The sequence below is a fragment of the Sus scrofa genome, chromosome 4 (assembly GCF_054392235.1).
Source record: "Sus scrofa isolate SSC_HxYL_T2T_F1_AM1 chromosome 4, Sscrofa_HxYL_maternal_Yorkshire_Landrace_v2.0, whole genome shotgun sequence".
In the NCBI taxonomy this organism is placed as follows: domain Eukaryota; kingdom Metazoa; phylum Chordata; class Mammalia; order Artiodactyla; family Suidae; genus Sus; species Sus scrofa.
Window position 1 is genome coordinate 30937073 of NC_139386.1, and position 19419 is coordinate 30956491.

The 19419-nt window shown below is 36.0% G+C and overlaps 1 protein-coding gene and 1 long non-coding RNA gene across 20 annotated transcripts in view; one reads left to right on the forward strand and one right to left on the reverse strand.

Moving 5' to 3' along the window:
• Window positions 1-19419, reverse strand: part of OXR1 (oxidation resistance 1) — a 519861-nt gene that overhangs the window by 185757 nt on the left and 314685 nt on the right. For 4 of the 19 annotated variants that reach the window (XM_085021885.1, XM_021090592.2, XM_085021889.1 and 1 more), the window contains exon 1: window positions 7557-7791. The exons of the other annotated variants lie outside the window; for them this stretch is intronic. The gene's annotated coding sequence lies outside the window, so the exon portion shown is untranslated. Of the gene's footprint in view, window positions 1-7556; window positions 7792-19419 lie in introns of those variants that run through there. 19 annotated transcript variants of the gene reach the window in all.
• Window positions 1-19419, forward strand: part of LOC106510005 (uncharacterized) — a 77122-nt gene that overhangs the window by 46148 nt on the left and 11555 nt on the right. The window lies entirely within an intron of this gene.

The following is a 19419-nucleotide window of genomic DNA, read 5'->3' on the forward strand; positions in this document are numbered from 1 at the left end:
CCAGATTAATATTTCCAGCATAGATGTTTTCCCCCAGCTCCAGAGTCATACAGCCAACTTCCCTATTTTCTGCTCGGACATCTAAATAGCAACTCAGACTTAACACGTTCAGAAATAAACTCATGAATTCTCTTCCAGACTATCCCACCCTCATCTTTCCTACCTCACATGAGGGAAAGTACATTCACTTGCTTTGGCCAAAACCCTTGCAGGAATACTTGACTCCTTATTTTGCTTTTACTTCCTCTCTGTTTGATCCTATCCATCAAAAAAATCTGTTGGCTCTACATTTAAATTATACCCAGAATGTGACCCCTTCTCACTACCTCCATCACTACCATTTTGGTCTGAATTACCATCATTTCTTACCTAAGCAGAGCAATAGTGTCCTAACTGTTTCTCTGCATTCATCATGTTGGCTCAACAGTCTTTTCTCCATATTCCCATTAGAATGAGTTTCCAAAATGTAAGTCAGGTCTTGTCACATCTTTGCCCAAAATCATTAATTATGTCTCATTTCACTCTAAGAGCTATGGTCCTATAACCCAGAGTAAAAGCTTCTAAGATGCCATATGGTCTGGTTCCATTACTTCTCCAAACTCATCTCCCTCTTATGCCTCCCTTGCTCACATCTTTCCAGTCACACTGACTTGTATGTTCTTGAGAAATATAGAGCAAGCTTCTGCCTCATGGCCTTTCTTTCCTTCTTCCTGGAATTCTATTTCCCTATGTATCTCATTTCCTAAAAGTGCTTCCTCATCCTTATCATCCTCTGAATCAGGCTTACCTTCACTACCATTAAAGAAAACTGTAGCACACCCCTTTCCTGGCACTCCTGACACTGCATCTTCTTTACTCATTAGCCCTTTCACTTCATTTATTAGACAATTTACTTACTATGCTCACTTTTTTCCCCACCTTTCTCTACAAATACATAAGCTCCATGAGAAACTGAATTACTATAGTATATAGACTGGTTAATAATGAGATAATGTAAACTTTCTTAAAGGAGTATTAATTCAATCAAGCAGAAAAGATAACTTGTAATCTGGGTAATGGGTACGTAAGCTAGTAAATTAGTTCAGACAAAAGTTGCCTGAGGTGGTACAAAAAAAAAAAATGAAGAAGGAAACAGGATTCACTAAGTTGTAAGAAAAGGTGTGGGTTTTAAAAATTCCATTAAAAGAAGGGACTTGGTTAGAATTTTTCTAGAAGTAGCACTGAGAAGCCCAAGAGTCACCATCCAGAACCCAAATCAATGACCATAGCTGCTGTGGTCGAATGGCTAACTGCTTTTTTTTTTTTTGGCCTCACTCACAGCACTTGGAAGTTCTTGGACGAGAGATTGAACCCATGCCACAGCAGCAATCCAAGCTGCAGCAGTGACATGCTGGATCCTTAACCCACTGAGCCACAAGGGAACTATGAATGGCTAACTTTTAACATGAAATTACATCTCTCAAAAGTGCAGTTTTTTTTTTTTTTCTTTTCTTTTTTGGTCTTTTTAGGGCTGCACCCATGGCATATGGAGGTTCCCAGGCTAGGGGTCTAATTGGAACTGTAGTCCTGGCCACAGCCACAGCCACATGGGATCCAAGACATGTATGCAACCCACACCACGACCCACACCACGGTTCATGGCAATGCCGGATCATTAACCCACAGAGCAAGGCCAGGGATCGAACCCGCAACCTCATGGTTCCTAGTGGGATTCATTAATCACTGCGCCATGACAGGAACTCCAAAAGTGCAGAGATGTTGAAGAAAAGAATTTTGCTCAATTTGGGTTTATAGAAACTTGTGAATTTTCTAATCAATGATTTGATTACACTTTACAAATTTGGTTTTAATTTTTTATCAGAGTGAACTAAAGAAGCCCATAGTTATTTCTCCTGGGCTTCTTATAAAATAAAGCAGTTCTTCCAATTCCTTCTTTTTTCTACATCCTAGAATCAATCAGTTTGAAGTCTTTTTATTTGGATCTACTCCAGGTTGGACTGTCTATCTAGGAGAGTTCTTAGTGGAACTATCCTTTAGGAGATTCCTTCTTTTTCTTTCTTTTCTTTTTTTTTTTTTTTTTTTTTTTTTTTTTTTTTGTCTTTTTGTCTTTTTGCCTTTTTTCTAGGGCTGCTTCCTGCGGCATATGGAGGTTCCCAGGCTAGGGGTCTAATCAGAGCTATAGCCACGGGCCTATGCCAGAGCCACAGCAACGGGGGATCCAAGCCATGTCTGCGACCTACACCACAGCTCATGGCAACGCCGGATCTTTAACCCACTGAGCAAGGCCAGGGATCGAACCTGCAACCTCATGGTTCCTAGTTGGATTCGTTAACCATCACGCCACAACAGGAACTCCGAGATTCCTTCCTTTTTAATGGGTGGATATCTCCCGCTTCCTGAATTCCACAGCCCTTTTTTCTTTCTTTCTTTTTTTTTTTTTTCTTATAATGATGGCGCACCCAAGAAAGGGGACATGGGACAGAAATGTTAAATATATGCATTATGAAAACAGCTTTATTCTACTCTCACATATTATTTATAATTTGAGTAAACTTTTTGGCAGGAAATAATTTACATTAGAATTTGGAAAGCACATTTCATTATCCTCTAGCTTCTAGGGTTGCTGGAAACAAGTCCTACACTATTCTGATTTTTAATGCACTGATGCATATGTCGCCTTGAAGATCTGAGGATCTTTTCCTTGTCAACCAGTTTTTTCAAGTTTCATGATAATATGTCTAGGTGTGGGTCTATTTTTCTTGGTACTAGGATCTTTCAATTCAGGAACAGACATTCTTCAGTCCTGGGAAATTTTGAGTTACTCTCCGACTTTATTTTTTCTCTTATATCTCTTTTTGAAACTTGTGGAAGTTGATGGACTTCCACAACCGGTCCTCTAATTTCCTTGTTTTGTTTTTTTTCCCCCCTCATTTTCATCCTTTATCCTATTGTCTTACTTTTGGGAAGATTTCCTTCAAAGCTTTTACTGAGTTTTTAATTTATGCCATCATATCAGTTTCCCACTATTTTATTTATTTTCAATAAATTTTATTGGAGTATAGCTGACTTACAAAGTTGTGTTAGTTTTAGGTGTACAGCAAAGTATATCAGTTATATACTTTTTATATATATATATCTCAGTTACATCAGTTATATATGCATAGATGCTTTTTCAGATTCTTTTCCCATATCGGTTACTACACAATGCTGAGCACATTACCCTGTGAAATTCAGTAGATCTTTGTTACCTATTTCACATATAGTAGTGTATATATGTCAATCCCAACTAAAAACCTAGCTGATGAACCCAGAGGACATTATGTCCTTATGCTAAACAAAAGAAGCCGGATACAGAAAAATAAATACTAAATGATACCTCTTTCATGGGGAATCTAAAATAGTCAAACCCAGAGAAGGAGAGAGTAGACTGGTGGTTACTAGGAGCTTCAGAGAAGTATTAGTCAAAGGGGACAACGTTTTAATTATGCAGGATGACTAAGTCCTAGAAATCTACTGGTCAACATACTACCTAAAGTTAACAACAATGTATTGTATACCCCAGTTTTTTTTTTTCTAAGAGGGCAGACCTTATGTTAACTGTTCTTACCATAAAAATATTTATTTATTTATAAAGAAGGTGGGAGAAAACTTGTGGAGGTGATGGATGCTTACAGCGTAGATTGTGGTGATGGTTTCATGGGTGCGCACTTACATCCAAACTCATCAAGTTTTATACATTAAATGTGTGCTTTTTTTTCTTTTAAATGCAGGTTTAGGTTTACAAATTTGATTCTGAATACCTGATTATAGCCAGCTCCTTAGTCATTCTCAATAAAAGAGTCCCCCAAACAATGGCAGTTTGGGGGTTCAAAGATTTCCTCAATGACACTGGATGTAAACTTGTTTTCTACATTCACAGAGTGAGCAGGGATGTATCCTCTGGCACCACCTGTCTCTTGAGTATCCTTTTTTTCTTCCAGTTTTATCGAGATATAACTGACATATAGCACTGTGTACATTTAAGGCATACAGCATAATGATTTGACTCACATACATTATGAAATGATTATCACAATAAGTTTAGTGAATACCTATCATCTCATATAGACACAGACTGAAAGAAACAAAAAATTTTTTGGTGATGATAACCCTTAGGATTTACTCTTAACATACATCAGTGTTAATAGCATCTATCATGTTGTACATTACATTCCTAGTAGTTACTTATCTTATAACTAGAAGTTGTAGCTTCTGACTACTGTCATCCAACTGCCCCCTCCCCCACACTCTGCCTCTGATAACAGCAAATCTGATCTCTTTTTATACAAGTCTGAACATTTGTTTGTTGGTTTTTAAATTATAACTGTAGCACTATGTTATTTTCCATTATACAACACAGTGATTTTTTTCAAAATGATCACCTTGACAACTCATCAAGCTGTATATATTAAATGTGTACGACTTTTTGTTTGTCAATCATACCTCAACACGGCAGTTTTATAAAACAGCTTAAAAACAGTATAAGTACATCATGTCACTGAAGTAAGAAGCTATGGAAATGAAACTCTCTTTCAGTTTTGACTGAGGACTGTAAGGCTGAAAGCTCTGTAGTGGGTACCAAATGTCTCCATATCCTAAAAGTGATGCAAAGAGGCCGTAACACTGGTTTGGCTCATCATGCCCCTAAGGTATCAAACTGTTGCTATGGAAGCTGCTGAGAGAATAACTTTGGAGAAAGTCATCACTGTATTGTGCTTCCACTCCCATCCCGCATATGGTTTGGGAAGAGGGCCATGAAAGCATCTTCCTCACATCAAGTCAAGTGAAGGATGTCAGGGTACTGATTAGAATCACTGTAGCTGGCTGGCCAGAGAAAATGCAGGAGGCTGTGCAGGTGCTGAGCTGTATTTCCACAAATGGCAGAGCAAAGCAGCCTATTTTCTGGAAACCAGATGCCATAACAAGTAACCAAGATATGATGGTAGATAATTCCCTGATTCCTTGATTCCTTTTTTTTTCTTTCTTTTTTCTTTTTTCTTTTTTTTTTTTAGCTCCACACCCACAGCATATAGAGGTTCCCAGGCTAGGAGTCAAATTAAAGCTGCAGCTGTAAGCCTATGCAACAGCCACAAGCAATGCCAGATCCAAGCTGCATCCATGACCTAAGCCACAGCTCACAGCAAAGCTGGATCCTTTAACCTCCTGATCAAGACCAGGGATTAAACCTGCATCCTTGTGGATACTAGCTGGGTTCCTAACATACTGAGCCACAATGGGAACTCTGACTGTTGATTATCAATGTCTCTCATACATAAAGGGCACCTTAAGAATGAAAGGGAACCCCAGGGAACACCTGAAGTGCTGGTGGTTTGGAGTAATAGTACATAGTTAGAGATCCTCTGGCATAATTACATAGAACTCCAGAGAAGAAGTATATCCACTACCTGAAAGGGGTATTGAAACAAAATAAGTTGAATAGATTGTTGGGTCTGTTATTAGTACCCATAGAAAATAGTGTTATCTTGTTATGTCATTGGCAAAAGACTTTGATAGACTAGAAAGGAAAAATATTATAATTATAGCTGGACATTACTTACTATCTCTAATTATTAATAAAAGGTCCCTGGAGAAGTCAAATATCTTTATTTTTTCCTCTTCCATCCCAACTTTATCTAAGAAATCTCCTATTTGCTTTGTGGCCACGTTGTGACTAAATCTACAGACTTCTCCAAGGTTTCACTGTTTTATATATTAGTGATTCCTTCATAAAATAAGTTTACTGCCAAGTCATAAGCTTTGGGCATTATTTTCTAAAAACAGGAAATACTTGCTTTGTAAGTTAATGTCTCTACTTTATAAAATGCGGTGTTTTCCTTCTAACTTTGTTACTATTAAGCTTTACTCATAAACTCAATCAGAAATTTGGCTTTTTAAGGTTGGCAAAAGCTAAGTTAAAGGGCTGTAGAAGAGTTTTTATTTAATGCTCTCCACTGTTGAACACCTACCCTTGAGAAGAAATATACAGTAACCTCTACAATGACAGGGCATTTCTGTTTTATTTCAGAGCCGCATTTGCGGGATATGGAAGTTCCCAGGCTAGGGGTCGAATCAGACCTACAATTGTGGGTCTACACCACCGCCAGCAACACCAGGTCTGAGCTGCATCTGTGGCCTACACCACAGTTCATGGCAATGCTGTATCGTTAAACCACTGAGCGAGGCCAGGGATCAAACCTGTGTCTTCATGGATGCTAGTCATACTGATTTCCCCTGAGCCATGATGGAAACTCCCCCGGGCATTTCCGTTTTGTTCACCATGCTAGATAACCGTAACACAGACTACATATGGGAAAGAAGATTTCATTCTCTCCAAGTTTGCTCTTTTTAGCTGCCACAAAGAACAAGTGCCATGTTTTTGGCTTATTATTACTATTTTTTAAAATAAATCTTATAGGAGTATAGGTGACTTACAATGCTCTGCTTAGTTTTTGTTGTTGTTGTTTTGTTTTTTGGCTACACCCACAACATGTGGAAGCTCTCAGGCCAACAAGTGAACCTAAGGCTGTTGCAGTGACGATGCTGGATCTTTAAGCCACTGCATTACAAGGGAACTCCATTTCTGTCTTATCATTAACTTTCTTTCTTATATTTCCACATAATTTTGTCTTATCTACCAGGTCTTTGTTATTTTTATTTCTTTCCAAAAGCTACTTTGTTTCAAGCAGTATTTGTTTTTTTAATACATTAAAAAGTCTATTTGTCTTGCTGTTTCTTTTATCAATTATCTGATATTATCAGAAAATTTATGTTACTGGCTTAAAAATGTTAAATATTCTGATATTTTTCATTCTAGCAATTCTTTTGACACTCTAAATATTGTCATCTTACAGTAAGTAAACATGGGATTAAAATTACTATGATTTTGTTTTATTCATGTTTTTTCTTTTTTTAATTTTTAAAATTTCATTCTTAAATTTTTTATCATGATTGATTTACAATATCCTGTCAATTTCTGTTGTACAGCAAAAACAAAGTCATACATATACATTCTTTTTCTCACATTATCCTCCACCATGTCCCAACACAAGTGATTAGATATACTTCCCAGTGCTATACAGCAGGATCTCATTGCCCATCCACTCCAAATGCAAAAGTTTTCATTTATTTTCATGTTTAGAGTGAAAAAGGATATTTTCTTTTAGATGTTTCTACTACTAAAATGAGAAATGGAAACAAGAAAAATCAAACAACATCAACAAAAATAAGATAACATTTTAAATATTTTTAAACCTGTATCACAGAATCAAAATATTACAGACAGCTAACATAACTACAGCTCTTTTCTTCAAGTCCAAGGTTAGGAATTTCTGATTCTTATTCCAAGGGAAACTATAAAAATATCCAAATCCACTCTTACTTGAATAAGATTTTACTATTTAATTAATTTCCATGAATCAAATGCTTCAGTAGCAGGACTCTGCTTTTCCCAACTAATGATTGACAGTTCAAGTAAAAGAGAGATTTTTAAAAAAATAGGCATGATTTCAGAAACTTACTTCTCAGCTTCACAGATATTGGATATAAGTTTTTGGAATTCAGCCTTCTGCAGTAGTGGGGCTGGCGAGTTGTCTTTCAAACATTCTTGCTATTTCACTGGGTTTATTTCCATCCTGAATTTTCAATCTCTAAGTACAGAGTGACTTTGAATAGCACCATTTTTTCCTCCATCTTTAGCAGACTACTGAAGTGAGAAGTCTACATCTTCCCACTTGTCTTCCTTTGACTAATTTCAAGAAAATTTTAAAGCTGGAGAAGACAGTGGTAGCCAAAAGAATGAAGAAACAAATATGTGTTTTAGGTTCAAAAGGGCAAGTTATTCATTTACCCAAGGAATGTTTGGGGAAGTATTTAGCTTCTTAGATTAAACACATTTAGAGGGCTGAAGAAAATTTAAGTATACTGGTCCCAAATTGTTTCTTGCAAAGTACTAGATTCAGTAAGTTTACATTTTCTGAACTACAAAGTATATTGTTTCATCAAAAAAAAAAAAAAAGAAAGGAAAAATGATAACAGGAAATAACAAGTGTTGGTGAGAATGTGGAGAAATTAGAACCCTAGTGCACTGTGGGTAGATGTAAAATGGTACAACCACTAAGAAAAACAGGGAGGTTTCTCAAAAAATTGAAAATAATGAGATCCTGCTGTGTAGCACTGGGAACTATGTCTGGTCACTTGTGATGGAGCATGATAACATGAGAAAAAAGAATGTATACATGTATGTGTAACTGGGTCACCATGCTGTACAGTTGAAAAAAAAATAATGTATTGGTGGAAAAAAAATTGAAACTAGAATTACCATAGGATCCAGTAATACTACTTTTGGATATATATTCGGAAGAATGGAAAGCAGGGTCTTGAAGAAGTATTTGCATATGCATGTTTGTGGCAGCATTATTCACAACAGCCAGGAGTTGGAAGCAACCTAAATGTCCATCAGCAGATGAATGAATATACAAAATGCAGTGTATACATACAATGGAATATTTCTCAGCCTTAAAAAGGAAGGAAATCCTGTCACATGCCACAATATTGACAGACCTTAAGAACTTTATGCTAAATGTTATAAGGCAGTCACAAAAAAACCCCAAAATTTTCTGATTTTACTTACGTGCGGTATCTAAAATAGTCAAATTCATAAAAACTGAAAGTAGAATGGTGGTTAGCAAGGGCTAAAGAGGAAAGGGAAAGGGAAAAACAAAGTTTTATGGTTCTAGAGTTTCAGATCCACAAGATGATCTGATTCGCAACAATTGAATACACTTAACCCCTACTGAACTGTAAACCCCAAAGTGGTTAAGATGGTAGGAAGAAAATACATAGTGTTTGAAATTGTTCTCTGTCTATCATTTCACACATTTAAAATCATAGTTGCCACAGGAAGAAAATGCTGGTCACTAGTGTATGTTTTCCAGCCTAAACCATGAATAATGATTTCATGCAGCTGGCTGGAAGTGTGTGGTCACTGAGAATGCACACACTTCTGCTGCGAGCCTAGGATGGTAACAGCATCTGGACTGTTTCTATAAGACTAGAGAAACTTTATGGTGTTTTAATCAATCATTACTACTACCCCAATTTTGCTGAATTAAAGAACTGCATAGCTCATGAAAGCTAAATTATACAAAATCAGGCACATAGATAGCACAGTGATTAAGAATATAATATGAGCTCAGAACTCAGCCTGCCTGAGTTTGAGTCCTGACTTCCCTCTTAGCGACTGTATGAGCTTGGACATTCTTAACTTTTCTGAGCTTTAAGTTTCCTTTCTCTCATCTGTGTGCTACAGTTACTTTGTGGGGATCTTATAAGCAGCAAATCAGATGAGATCTAATTCTATTTAAACCTTGAAAGTAAGTTAAATGTGATCAATTATAATCATGCTTACCAAAAACTCTGTAAACCCTCATACTAAACAAATATAATACATCCTTTAGAGTTATTGGATCACTAAAATGTATTAAGAATCAAATATACATAGGATGTATATTATTCGTAGCCATTCATTGTAGAGTCACTGCATCTTAGCTCATTATATGCAGGTTTGCCTTGATAGGTAAAAACAGTATCTTTGTCTCATACATGGACCCAAAGTGCAAACTCAGCTAGACTGTTAATTGTTTAACCTGGCAACTTGGCTGGAACAGGCTGTTCTAAGATTTCTATTCTAGTCACTGCTTGTTCCAGGTTCCCACAATCTTTGGGCTCTTCAAACACAGACTGAGGAAAGATTTTATTAATAGTGGTTTTTCTCCCTTCTTCATGTACGGAAACAGATGCCACATAAAGATGAAAGATTCAATGATTGTGTAAGGGAAGCTGGATGTACTCAACAGTCCTCTCATAATGATTCCTAAGTCAGGAAAGTAGTCATTTAGCCACAATATTCAATTTTAGATAGCAAAAAATGTATTAAGTGTCATGATTGAGGGGTAATAAAACAAAGGCTTTCATTTGAGTGTTTTCTTCTGTGTTGGACAATTCTGAGCAATTTGCATGCTTTAAGTTAATCTTTACAATTATTTTGAGTCAGATATGTTCTATTTATATTATATATAAGAAAACTGGAGTATGGCGAGGTAAAGGAACTTGCCTAAGGTCACACAGCTAGTAAGTGGTTGAACTAAGAATTGACGTCAGTCCATCTGACTCTAGAGCCCACAAACTCAGCCACGAGGCTTTCCAACATCCTTCTCTGAATATTCTGATGTAACCAGAGATGCAAAAGTAGCCACCTGCTTCTCCCACTCAGGCCTAGCTTTCCTCCTCAGTTTATTTAGCTAGAGGCTGGCAGGCCTAGGATCAGCAAGGCCAGGGCCTACGCTGGCCTCATGTAAGATGAAAGGACATACAGGAGAACCCGATGTGTAAGGCAGATCAGAGGTGAAGAGTGTCAAATGTCAAGGAACAGCAATTACAGGACAGGAAGGAATGAGTTTGAAGTGGTCACCACATAATCAACCACAGCCACAAATAGGGAATTATAGCAAAAGCCTGGTCACAGGCCAGAAATGCATTTTGGGGCAAGCCAGCAACCTAGAGCCAGCTCAAAAATTCTGGAATCAAAATAGTCCGGCTAGAGACAGGAAAAGTGTAAGAAGTCAAGAATTTCCAGAGCTAGGAGGGGCCAAGTCCAAGTCAGCAATGAAAAAGGTGGCTTTTATTTCAGGAGGGTTTGGTATATTTTCTTTCTATGCAAGAAAAAGATTGAGAAGATTATCTAGGTGGTAACTAACGTCAAAGTTGCCATTATAGTAGTGGTCGTGTTCAGATAATGGCAGGAACAGGTAAGAGGGTCAGGGAAGCCTGAGACGACCTTGTTGATAGGAACAACACAAGTACCATGTAAATACTTTTAAACAGATGAATATGTAGCCACATGTATTAAGTATTTTGTTAACTGATGAATTTAGTACTCAGAGTCCAGACCTCAGATGCAAGCGGAACAATGAAATTAACCTATGTTACAAAGTAACAATTGACCTATTTTACAATCACATTAAATTTGTAAGATTTTCCATCCTATTTTCCTGTCACATTTTGACAATATACATACAAACACACACACACACCTATAGGTATACACACACATATAAATATGTACAATTACACATACACATGCATAGAGTATATATGGTACATTTTTAATTCCTTAAAATGTTGATAAGGAAGTTATGCTGGTATATAATTGACTGATTTGTATTCCTGAACCATATAGAACCATGTATATTTTATATATGAACTCATTTCTTTGCAAAGTAGACAAAGTTCTGATAGCTTCTATCAGAGTTACCATACAAGGTGCTCATGTTAACTTACTAACTAGTAAGAAAATTATTTTATCAATTCCAGTATTTGTGCTTTAGGAAATTATGCTATATCAGTTAGTGTAGCCAGGAGACAGAACAGAATATAAGGAACAGTTTAAGTACGAGGTTGATGACACTAAGTTATCACAAAGATAGCAAAGGCAGAAAGCAGCTACCAACTAGGGCTTGGGAGCAAAAGGAAATGGTTGAAAATTTAAAACAAAGGAACTTAGAGAAAGGCTGCTACTGAAATGAAACCTGGTTGCCAAAGTTAGGGGTAGCTGGATAGCATTCATAGGAATAGCACTCAGCCAGGAAGTTCATTTCCCTGCTCCAGCCTTGCACCCACTGAGCCCTCCATGGGCAAAGCAGAAACTTGGTTCACAGAGACCCAGCCCCAGCTGAGCTCAGAAGAGTGGGTTTGGATCTGAGAGAAAAGAACTTATAAGTTGGCACATGTAGAAATTTGTTCAATGTAACATAATTTAATAAAGAAACTCATAATTTAATTGTTCATGTGATTAGAAAATCTTCAGGTGATCAATTTTGAGCTATTAAAAGAAATATTTCATACATTTAGTAAGTAATTTTCTGAAAAATACTATGAATTCTTCTAAGTAGTTAAAAGTTAGTCTCCCAAAATACAAAGAAAAAAGATTTATACCAAGGAGTGTTACAAAAACAATTAAAATAAATATTCTACTCCCACATGCAAGATGAGTATACATGAAAAAAATAATTAAAGGAACTTTTTGGGCTTAAATGGCTGAAGTTCTAATAATGCCTGAATCATAAATCTGAATTTGTCAAGTGCCTGCAATATTACTTACATAGCATGAACATTTTGTCTAATATATAATGATGCTTGACTTACCTAAGAATTTCCTTTCTAATGTCATAATGTATGATCAATCATTATGATCATAACTTCAGAAAACAAACAACTGAATTAGTATCCAAGAGACATCCCAATAGACTACTACCTAAAGACTGATTTTTTTTTTATGTCACTCCTCAATATATGTTTTGTATCTCATCTGGTTTCCATTTTATATGTTAACAAATACTGCATGTTTCTTTTTACTCTGGATAAAAATCTTTTTGAACAGGTTACATTTTCCAGGTCTTCTGCAGTAAAGTTTGTGGAACCAAATTTGATCTTTTCTTGTTAACTTGACTACCATTATAAGAACAAATTACTGTATAATTCCATATATTACAATTAAGTTCAAAAATAATAATTTCTCTTAAATTTTTCAGAATATTATTCTCAAATAACATTACTTGAATTCTCTTTATTAGAGTAATACATATGCATTTTAGAAAATTTAGAAGATACAGAAAAAAGTATGATAACTTATCTCACCACCCCAAGAAAATCATAGTTAATATTTTAGTGCATTTACTTTCAAGATGTTTCTTTTCAGTTTTTAAAATCATGTTTGTGATCAAACTCTATGTTCAAAGTTGTAGCCAGCTTTTCTTATTATAAATGGTATTTTTCTGTGGCATTTAACTCTGTATAAAAATATGTAAGACCTTCTTAATATACTTTCACTAGATGATCCATAATTTAAATAAACACTATTTTTATAAAAAGCTGAAATTTGGGTTCCTGTTGTGGCTTAGCAGTAACAAACATGAGTAGTATCCATGTGGGTTCGATCCCTGGCCCTGCTCAGTGGGTTAAGGATCTGGCGTTGCTGTGAGCCTTGGTGTAGGTCACAGATAAGACTCAGACCTGGTGTTGCTGTGGCTGTGGCATAGGTTGGCAGCTGTGGCTCTGATTCAACCCCTACCCTGGGAATTTCCACAGGCCATGGGAAAAAAAAAAAAGTTACAATTTAAAAAAACAGAACATCAGGCTGTCATGTGTGGTTTTGTTGTAACAATACAAAATCACTCTCTCTTTCCTCACTGTCAACCTCTTAGCTATCACTATTTGTTGTTAATGCATCTGATCTTTTCTAATTTGCTCTTTTTAATCTGCCATTGACTTGGAAATCATATAATCAAATGTGTTAAGATTTTATGTAACTTCAGAGTTAATGTGCTTTGAAATGAGAATTTGAAGTCTCTCCTCCGAGAAAATTACATGAGCTCTGGCATGTAAATGAGGTGCCACTTATTTAAGCAATTCAATACCTGCACTCTCTCTTTTAATAAAAAAATATGCTCTTCAGGATTCTTGCTGATTCAAGTTAGTTGGTGTCACTAAAAGTAGGTGTCATAAAATGAGATATCATACATTCATTTTGTACCTGCTTTAATGACTAACACAGTTGGGCATATGATAGTTTATACCTGCATTAAAACAAAGCATGAATAAAAGATCAATATAATATAATTTAATGTAGACATGAAAACATCGCTGGTACATGTGACACCACACTCGTGTTCATCAGTCATCAAGGGCCTGCGTATGTCTTTTTTCATATAATCAAGCGAGACAAATTTATTTAACTATAATAATGCTAGTGAGAGTGATGTGAAAGAGACTAAGAGCAGAAATTTCTGCAACCCTTTGTGGAAAGTGATCTAGCAATATAAATCAAGAACCTTTAAATGTGATTCAATTTTATTTTTAAGACTCTATTCTAATAACTCAAAATGCAGATAAACATTAATGCCTGAAGATGTTCATGGTTAAATTTATTTCTATCTGAAGTTCTTTTTATTTTCAGTACGAGATTCTTTTTAAAAAACTGAATTACAGTTCATTTACAATGTGTTATTTTCAGGTGTACAGCAAAGTGATTCAGTGTATATACACATATATACATATATATATATTTTTTTTTCAGATTCTTTTCCCTTATAGTTTATTATAAAATATTGTTGACTATAGTCCTTTGTGCTATACAGTAAGTCCTTGTTGCTTATCTATTTTATATATAATAGTACATATATTTAATACCAAATACCTAGTTTAATACTAACAAGGACATGAAACGAAAGCATTTGATATTGGCAACATGTCGAATGAATGCTGATATTTCTACAGGTTAATGCAAAGATAAAAAAATATTTAAAACCACTAAATATTTCAAAATTGTGATAATATTATACATTATCCAGTTAAAAAATGCAGAACTATATCTGATTATCTAGAAAGAAAGAGAAGTCTCATAAAGAAAAGCCATAAAGTAAATACACCAAAATCTTAACAATGGTTATCTCTAACTTATGGAATTATGGTCAATTGTTACCTTCATATTTTTCTGTATTTTCCAAACTTTCAAAAATATAAATTTTAAAAAATCAGAAACTAATAATACATGGTATAATAATTTTAAATGCTAGATTCTATAACCCATGGTAACTGAAGCAGAAACATTATTTAGGAGTTCCCCGTCATGGCTCAGTGGAAATGAATCTGACTAGTATCCATGAGCAGGATGCAGGTTGGATCCCTGGCCTTGCTTAGCAAGTTAAGGATCTGGCATTGCCATGAGCTGTGGTGTAGGCTGAAGATGAGGCTTGGATCTAGGTTGCTGTGTTTGCGGCGGTGGCCAGCAGCTGTGGCTCTGATTCGACCCCTAGCCTGGGAACCTCCATACACCACAGGTGCGGTCCTAAAAAAAAAAAAAGAAACACTATTTAAGGGCCCCAAAATCTCATATCCTGTCCCTAAGAGTTTATATTTGGACAACCTGGTACACTAATTGGGAGATCTGGACAGATGTACCTTAGCCTGGGTGGATAGGGAGCCTCCTTATACAGCCTCCTTTCTTCAGAGACTGCTGGCTTTTCTTCCTAATATCTGTACTCTTCTTCTATAAAGACCTAGGGCTTAATAGCACTAGGCTGTTCAGCAAAAGACTGTCTCCCAGGTTTCCCTGGTTGTAGGATTGGCCAATGAGAAATGAACATAAGTAATGTGGTAAAGTTTAGGTCATATTCCTACAAAGAAAGGCCTGTGCCACTTTTCCAGTCCATCTCTCCACTGGCTGAAATGCAGATGCTGGCGTGGACATTAGAGAAGACTTTTTAGACCAAGAGGTAGAAGATGAATATTAAGATCCCATAGCAATTCTACTCTTAACACTAAAAAATCTGCTCAGGACTCCTTAGCCTCAGACTATTGTATGGAACCAAAAAAAAAAAAAAAAATCTTCTGACCTTTATTACAGCAGCAGTCAAATTAGTATCTTAGCTAGTGCTGCTTCTATCTGACAGAAGCAGCTGGACTTAGTTGATTACTTTAGAAGATTAGTTCACCATTAATTACACCAAAACTAAAATCACTATATTTAGTAGCCATTCCCCAACATTTAAAGAGCTAATCTTAACCCATTCTGCAGGCCAAATAATACAGCTATTTGAGAAGGCAGAGTGCCATGCTGCTTGAAACCAGATGTCCCAGAAGCCAACTAAGGTCCTTCAAAAATGTATGCCTTTTTTTTTGGCCAAAATAAAAATCACTTGTCACATGACATATCACTTAGACTCAGTGGCTGGAGAAAATTCAAAGTATTTATTGGGATAATGTTGGGAGCACTTTCAGGTCACATGATTTTTGACACCAGTGCTGAAATGAGAGTCAGGTACTCAACTGCAATAGAATGTCAGGCAATTCAGATCTGACATCTTAATCATAAGGAAACCTTGTTCTACTTCATATATTAGAATGCTGTCCCTTCTTAGAGAACTGAATCATGAACTGACAGTAACTAAACACTGTTCAGGCATTTAAAAGAGCTTTATCTGAAAGAATAATGGATGTATTAGCAAGCCATTCTAAAGCCTCCAAATCATGTCTCCCATTAAACTAAAATGTGACAAAACAAAATATGTATATAAAAAGTTAGTATTTGACTGGTGTTTCTGACCTAATCTAGCTGCATTATTATTGAATACACCATCTTTGTTCAATAGCTTTTTTTTTTTTAGACAATACTCAATTCAATAAAATGTTCTTCCAATTTAATTTCTGGAAGTATAAGATGAACTTCAAATTTCCCTTTTTTAAAGTATATGTACATTTATATTTTTTTTTCATGTATACATATATAAAACTCAAAAGTTTCCCATTTAGTCATAATTTTCCCTTTAGCCTACCAAAATATTCTCCTCTGACCCTTGGAAGATACACTCTCATTCTTACAGTGGATCCATCCTTCTCCTATACACCCCATATGCTTCAAGGGCAAGTGGCTTGATCTCCAAATTAAAAGTAGAAGCTATGGCTCAGGTCTAAGCTACCTGGGCTAGCCCATATCCAGTCAGATTTATTGAGAAAAGGGAGGGAAAATGTTCTAAAGTGTTTAACCTGGGCTAAAACTCAGGATTTTTATTTTAGAGTAGGAAGCCTGCACTCTATTTAAAAATGTGAATGAGATACTATATATGAGATTCAAGTTCAAGTTTGCAATCATTCACAATGCATTGTTAGCTAAGGCAGATCTGACACATTAATCACAAAGAAACTTGAATGTGAACAAAGTAGCCATCTTGGGACCATGAGGTGGGAACTTGCACAGAATGGAGTTAGCGCTAAATAGGTAGAGTCAAGACATGGAGAGGTCCTTCTCACATCATGTAAGTAGACAGATCAGGCCTGATCTCAAGTCAGCTTACCTCCAGATCTCTATGAATTTATGTTATAGTTTAAATCAATTTGAGACAGAGGTGCTGTTGCTTCTAACTAAAAGCATCCTAATATAGACAGAAATAAATTGAGACAAATTCAATTCGAATTTCATCTCACATTTTTGGTAATGCCAATCACTTCTCTTAAAGGTGGCCCTTGGTTTTTAAATTTAATTATATCATTTTACAGTACATTTACTTTCATAAACCTCTGCAGACTTTCCCCATATTGTGTGGGAAGGTAGTGGGAAAGAAATCTTAATATTAATTCTCTGCCTACTCTGTCAGGCATTCAATGTATACTAATTTATTTAATTCTCAAAACTGAGAAGGTAGGGTCTCCATTAACAGATACAGAAAATGAGTTTCAGAGAAAATCCCCAAGGTCACACAGAAGATAATCCAGCTGCTGGCAACTGAATCCCTAAAACTCAGCCTCTTTTTAAAATACTAAGTTGCTTTAGATAAGTAATAATTTCCAAACAAATAAAAACAGACCAAAGGAGATACGTTTATTCATTTATTTACTCAATGAATTTATTACATTTATAGGTGTACAATGATATAGCATTTACATCCCAAACCCCCAGCATCCCCCCACCCCCCTACCTGTCTCATTTGGAAACCATAAGTTTTTCAAAGTCTCTGAGTCAGTATCTGTTTTGCAAAGAAGTTCATTGTGTCCTTTTTTTTTCAGATTCCACATGTTAAGTGATAGCATTTGATGTTGGTGTTTCACTGTTTGGCTGACTTCACTTAGCATGATAATTTCTAGGTCCAACCATGTTGCTAAAAATGCTGGTATTTCATTCCTTTTAATGGCTGAGTAATATTCCATTGTGTATACATACCACATCTTCTTAATCCACTCCTCTGTTGATGGACATTTGGTTGTTTCCACGTCTTGGCTATTGAAAACAGTGCTGCAATGAACACTGGAGTACATGCGTCTTTTCGAGTCATGGTTTTCTCTGGGTAGGTGCCCAGGAGTGGGATTGCTGGATCAAATGGTAGTTCTATTTTTAGTTTTCTGAGGAATTTCCAGACTGTTTTCCACAGTGGTTGTACCAATTTACAATCCTACCAACAGTGTAATAAGGTTCCTTTTTCTCCACATCCTCTCCAACACTTATTGTTTGTAGATTTTTTGATGATGGCCATTCTGGCTGGTGTAAGGTGGTACCTCATAGTGGTTTTGATTTGCATTTCTCTAATAATGAGTGATGTTGAACATCTTTTCATGTGTTTTTTGGCCATCTGTATGCTTCTTTGGAGAACTGTCTGTTTAGATCTTCTGCCCATTTTTTGATGGGGTTGTTTGTTTTTTTTTTGGTGTTTATAAATTTTGGAGATTAATCCTTTGTCAGTCAATTCATTTGCAAAGATTTTCTCCCATTCTGTGGGTTGTCTTTTCATTTTGTTTAGGGTTTCCTGTTCTGTGTAGAAACTTTTAAGTTTAATTAAGTCCCATTTGTTTATTTTTGTGTTTACTCTCAATACTCTAAGAGGTAGATTTAAGAAGATGTTGCTGTCATTTACGTTGGAGAGTGTTTGGTCTATGTTTTCCTCTAAAAGTTTTATAGTGTCTGGTCTTATATCTAGGTCTTTAATCCATTGTCAGTTTATTTTTGTGTATGGTGTTAGGGAGTGTTCTAATTTCATTCTTTTCCATGTGGCTGTCCAGTTTTCCCAGCACCACTTATTGAACAGGCTGTCTTTTCTCCATTGTATATTCTGGCATCCTTTGTCATAGATGAGTTGGCTGTAGGTGTGTGGGTTTAATTCTAGGCTTTCTATCCTGTTTCACTGATCTATATTTCTGCCTTTGTGCCAGTACCATATGGTTTTGATGACTGTTGCTTTGTAGTATAGCCTGAAGTCAGAGACCCTGATGCCTCCAGCTCCATTTTTATTTCTCAGGATGTCTTTGTCTAGTCTGGGTCTTTTGTGTTTCCAAACAAACTTTGAAATATTCTGTTCGAGTTCTGTGAAAAATGTCCTTGGTAATTTGATAGGGATTATATTGAATTTGTAGATTGCTTTAGGTAGTATAGTCATTTTGATAATATTAACTCTTCCAATCCAAGAGCATGGTATGTCTTTCCATCTGTTTGTGTCATCTTTGATTTCTTTCATCAGCCATCTTACAGTTTTAGGAGTACAGGTCTTTTGTCTCTTTAGGTAGGTTTACTCCTAGGTATTTTATTCTTTTGGATGGGATGGTCAATGGAATTGCCTCCCAAATTTCTCTTTCTGATCTTTCATTTTAGTATATAGAAATGCAGTGGATTTCTGTGTATTAATTCTGTATCCTGCAACTTTGCCAAATTCATGGATGAGCTCTAACAGTTTTCTGGTAGAGTCTTTAGGATTCTCTAGGTATAGTGTCATGTCATCTGCAAATAGTGATAGTTTTACTTCTTCCTTTCCAATTGGGATTCCTTTTATCTCTTTACTTCTC